Source organism: Equus caballus, chromosome 2 (genome assembly GCF_041296265.1).
Source record: "Equus caballus isolate H_3958 breed thoroughbred chromosome 2, TB-T2T, whole genome shotgun sequence".
NCBI classification, from domain to species: Eukaryota; Metazoa; Chordata; class Mammalia; order Perissodactyla; family Equidae; genus Equus; species Equus caballus.
The window spans coordinates 31,814,448-31,820,280 of record NC_091685.1 but is presented as its reverse complement, the minus strand read 5'-3'; positions in this window follow the sequence as shown (position 1 = coordinate 31,820,280).

The window sequence follows — 5,833 nt, the reverse complement described above, 5'->3', positions numbered from 1 at the left end:
GACCCACGTACAAATAGTCAACTGATCCCTGACAAAGCAGCAAATGCCATACAATGGGGCAAATATAATCTTTCCAACAAACGGTGCTGGAACAAATGGACATCCACATGCGGAAAAACAAATCTGGACACAGATCTTATACCCTTCACAAAAATTAACTCAAAATGGATCATAGACCTAAATATAAAATGCTAAACTATAAAACTCCTAGAAGAAAACATATGAGAAAACCTAGATGACCTTGGGTATGGCAATGACGTTTTAGATACAACACCAAAGGCATGATGATGAAAGAAATAATTGATAAGCTAGACTTCATTAAAATATAAAGCTTCTGCTCTGCAAAAGATAATGTCAAGAGAATGAGAGGACAAGCCAAAGACTGGGGAAAATATTTGCAAAAGACATGTCTGATAAAGGACTATTACCTAAAATATACAAGGAACTCTTAAAACTCGACAATCAGAAAACACACTTGATTAAAAAATGGGCCAAAGACTTTAACAGACACCTCACTGAAGAAGATATACATGTAGCAAATATGCAAATGAAAAGATGCTCCACATCACATGTCATCAGGGAAATGCAAATTAAAACAACAAGGAGATAGCACTACATACCTATTAGAATGGCCAAACTCTGGAACCCTGACAACACCAAATGCTGACAAGGATGTGGAAAAGAGGAACTCTCATTCATTGCTGATGGGACTGTGAAATGATACAGCCACAATGGAAGACAGTTGGGCGTTTTAACAAAACGAAACACACTCTTACCGTATGGTCCAGCAATTGTGCTCCTTGGTATTTACCCAAAGGAGTTAAAAACTGATGTCCAGACACTGCACACAGATGTTTACAGCAGCTTTATCCATAATTGCTAAAACTTGGAAGCAACCAAGATGTCCTTAGTAGGTGAATGGATAAATAAACTGTGGCACATCCAGACAATGGAAATTATTCAATGCTAAAAAGAAATGAGCCATCAAGCCATGAAAAGGAAAAAAATTAAATGCACATTACTAAGTGAAAGAAGCCAATCTGAAATGGCTACATCTGAATGATTCCAATTATGACCTTCTGGAAAAGGCAAAACTATGGAGACAGTAAAAAGATCAGTGGCTGCCAAGGTTTGGTGGGGGAGGGAGAGGAATGAATAGACGAAGTACAGAGAATGTTTAGGGCAGTGAAAATCCTCTATATGACACTACAATAGTGAATATATGTCATTACACATTTGACCAAACCCATAGAATGTACAACATCAAGATAGAACCCTAATGCAAACTACGGACTTTGGGTAATGATGATGCGTCAATGTAGGTTCATCATTGTAACAAAGGTACCACTCTGGTGGGGAATATTGATAATGGGGGAGGCTATGCACGTGGAGGGGCAGGGAGTATATGGGAAATCTCTGTACCTTCCTCTCAATTTTGCTATAACCCTAAAACTGCTCTAAAAAAATTAAATCTTAAGGGGCCTGGCCCCGTGGCCGAGTGGTCAAGTTCTCGCGCTCCAGTTCAGCAGCCAAGGGTTTCGCCAGTTCAATCCTGGGTACAGACATGGCACCACTCATCAGGTCACACTGAGGCAGCATCCCACATGCCACAACTAGAAGGACCCACAACTAAACATATACAACTATGTACTGGAGGGCTTTGAGAAGAAGAAGAAAAAAAAAGAAGAATAAAACTGGCAACAGTTGTTAGCTCAGGTTAGCTCAGGTGCCAATCTTTAAAAACAAAATTAAATCTTAAGAAAAAATGAGAGAATTGAAAAGATCGAACTCCAGCTGCACATGACAAGGGTAAATATTGTTGCATTGAATTGTTTCAGTTATATAAACATGTATGAGTGTAAAATCTATTTTCCATTTAAGGTCTACATCAAAAACATTGTAAGAACTCTGGTCTAATCCATCCCAAGCATTCAGGCTAACAGGGACACACAACAAAGCTGCAAAATATATGAAGCAAAAATTGATAGACCCAAAAAGAGAGAGCGACAAATTCACAATTATAATCGGAGACTTCAATTTCCCTTTCTCAACAACTGAGAGAACACCCAGATGAAAAATGAGCAAAGACAGAGAACTCAACATCACCAACAACCAACGGGGTCTCACTGACATCTCCAGAACACTCTGCCCAACACAACACACCTTCTTTTCAAGTGCCCATGGCACATACACCAAAATAGACTATATCCTGAGCCACAAAACAAACCTCGACAAATTTTAAAAGAATTGAAAAAAATACAAAGTGTGTTCTCTGACCACAGTGATCAAACTAGAAATAAATAGCATAAAGATAATAGGAAAATCTCTAAATATTTGGAAACTAAACAACACATTTCTAAATAATCCATGTGGTCAAAGAGGAAATCTCAAAAGAAATTTAAAAATACATTGACCTTAGTGAAAATAAAAATACAACATATTAACATTTGTGGGACACAGATAAAGCAGTGCTGAGAGGGAAATTTATAGTACTAAATGCTTACATCAGAAAAGAGGAAAAGTCTCAAATCCATAAACTAAGCCTCCACTTCAAGAATCTAGGAAAAAATCTAGAAAAAAAAGAGCACAATAACTAATCAGAGGAATGAAGTCATAAGATAACAGAAGAAATAAATGAAATTGGAAACAGAAAAGCAATAGAGAAAATCAATGAAACAAAAAGTAGTTCTGTGAAACGATCAATAAAGTTGACAAACCTCTAGCAAGACTAACAAAAAAGACAGAGAGAAGACATAAATTACCAATATCAGAAATGAAACGGGACATCACTACAGAGCCTGCAGATGTCAAAAGGATAAAAATACTATGAACAATTCTACACGCATAAACCTGACAACTTTGATGAAATGGACCAATTCTTTGAAAAGCACAAACTACCACAACTCACTCATGAAATAGAGCATTTGAGAAGCCCTATTACCATCAAGGAAATGGAATTAATTTAATGGAATTATTTTTTTAATTCCCCAATAAGAAAATCTCCAGGCTCAGACAGCTTCACTGGGAAACAGCACCAAATGTTTAGAGAATTAATAACAATTCTACACAATCTCTTTCAGAAAATAGAAGAGAGAAGACTTCCCAATTCATTTACTAGCTTAGGAAGCTAGTATTACCCTGATACCAAAACCAGACAAAGATAATACCAAAAAAAAAAAATCTACAGACCAATATCTTTCATGCATATAGACGCAAAAATCCTTAACAAAATATTAGCAAACAGAATTCAGCAATATATAAAAAGAATTATACACCATGACCAAAGGGGGTCTATTCCAATGACACAAGGTTGGTTCAATATTCAAAAACCCATCAGTGTAAACTACCAGATTAATAGGCTAAAGAAGAAAAATTACATGATCATATCAATTTATGCAGAAAAAATATTTTACAAAATTGAAAGCCTATACATGATTGAAAAAATACCCTCAGAAAATTAGGAATAGGAAGAGAATCTCCTCAACTTGATAAAGAGCCTCTACAAAAGCCTACAGCTCACATATATTTCACGATAAAAGACTGAATCCTTTCCTCCTAAGATGGGGACAAGATAAGGATGCCCACTCTCATCACTCTCATTCAACACAGTACTGAAAGTTCTAACCAGTGAACAAAGAAAAGAAATGAAATGAAATGCATATAGATTAAAAAGGAAGAATTCAAACTGTCCCTATTTGCATGTGACATAAGTGTCTACATAGAAAATCCCAAGAAATCTAAAAAAAAAAAAAAACCAAACTTCATAGAATGAATGAGTATAGCACATCACAGAATTAACATACAAAAAGCAACTGTATTTCTATATACCAGCAATGAATATGTGGCTAAAATTAAAATATAATACCATTTACAGACACTCCAAAATAAATGAAATAGTTAGGTTTAAACCTAACAAAACATATACAGGACTTCTATGCTGAAAATGACGAAATGTTGATGAAAGAAACCAAAGAAGATGTAAATAGACATATGTTGAAAGACTCAACATAGTAAAGATGCCAGTCTCTTCAAATTGATATAAAGATTTATTGAAATTTGTATCAGAATCTCAGCAAGATTTTTGTAGATATAAAGATTATTATAAAATTTACATGGAAAGACAAAGAATAGCTCAAACAATTTTGAAAAGCAAGAGAATAAAGTGGGAGGGCTCAGTCTGCCCAATTTCAAGATATACATATAGCTATAGTGATCAAGACTGTGTGGTATAGGTAGAAGGATAAACACACAGATCCATAAAAGAGGATGGAGAACCCAGAAATACACCCCCCTCAAAATATGCCCGATTGATTTTTGACAAAGGTGCAAAAGAAATGCAATGGAGGAAAGACAGCCATTTCCACAAACGGCGCTGGAGTCACCGGACACCCACAGGCAAGACATTGAACTTTGACCTAAACTTCACACCTTATACAAAAATTAACTCAAAATGGATCACAGACTTATATGTAAAACATAAAGTGATAAAACTTGTAGGAAAAAACCCTAGGAGAGAATCTTTGGGATCTAGGACCAGTGCAAGAGTTCTTAGACGACACCAAAAGCAAGATCCATAAAAGGAAAAATTGATAAATTGGTGAATCAGTTTCCTGAGCTGCTGTAAAAATTATCACAAAGTTGGTGGTCTAAAACAACAGAAATTTACTCTCTCACAGTTCTGGATGCCAGACGTCTGAAAGCAGTATCACCGGGCTCAAACCAAGGCGTTGGGAGGGCCATGCTCCCTCTGTTGGCGCTAAGAGAGAATTCGTTCCTTGCCTCTTCCACTCTCAGAATTCCCTGCCTTATGGCTGCATCCTTCCAAACTCTGCTTCCATGGTCACGCTGCTTCTCCTCCTCCCGCTGCCTGAATCTCCCTCTGCTTCTAGTTTATAAGGATACTTGTGACTGCATTTAGGGCCCATTCCAATAACCCAGGACAATCACCCCATCTCAACCTCCTTAATCACATCGGCAAAGTCCTTCTTTGTCACATAATGTAACATTCACAGGCTCCAAGGCTCAGGACCTGTGCATCTTCGGGGGGGCCATTATTCAGCCTACCACAATTGGACTTGATCAAAATTTAAAAATTTTGCTCTGCGAAAGAACCTATTAAGAGGATGAAAAGACAGCTATAGACTAGAAAATATTTGGAAACTATATATCCAACAAAAGACTAGTAGCTAGAATATGTAAAGAATTCTGAAAACTCAACAATTTAAAAAATCCAATTAGAAAATGGGCAAAAGACTTAAAGAGACATTGCACTGAAGAGGAGAGAGAGATGGCAAAAAAGCACATGGAAACATCATTAGTTATTAAGAAATTAGAATTACAAGAATAAAAATAGTGATGGGGCCAGCCTGGTGGTGTGGCAGTTAAGTTTGCAGGCTCCGCTTTGGCACCCCGGGGTCGACCGGTTTGGATTCTGGGCATGGACCTATACACCACTTATCAAGCCATGCTGTCGCAGGCATCCCACATATAAAGTAGAGGAAGATGGGCGCAGATATGAGCTCAGGGTTAATCTTCCCCAATAAACAAACAAACAAATAAATAAATATTTTTAAAAAGGAGGATCGGCGGCAGATGTTAGCTCAGGGCTAATCTTCCTCAAAAAAATCAAAAAATAAAAACAGTGACAATACCAAATGCTGGCAAAAATGTGAGGAAACTAGATCACTCATACACTGCTGGTCAGAATATAAAATGGTACAGCCACTCTGGAAAATAGTTTAGCAGTTTTTCAAACAAAACTATCATTCAACCCAACAGTTGCACGCTTGGGCATTTATTCCAGAGAAATAAAAACTTACGTTCACACAAATAC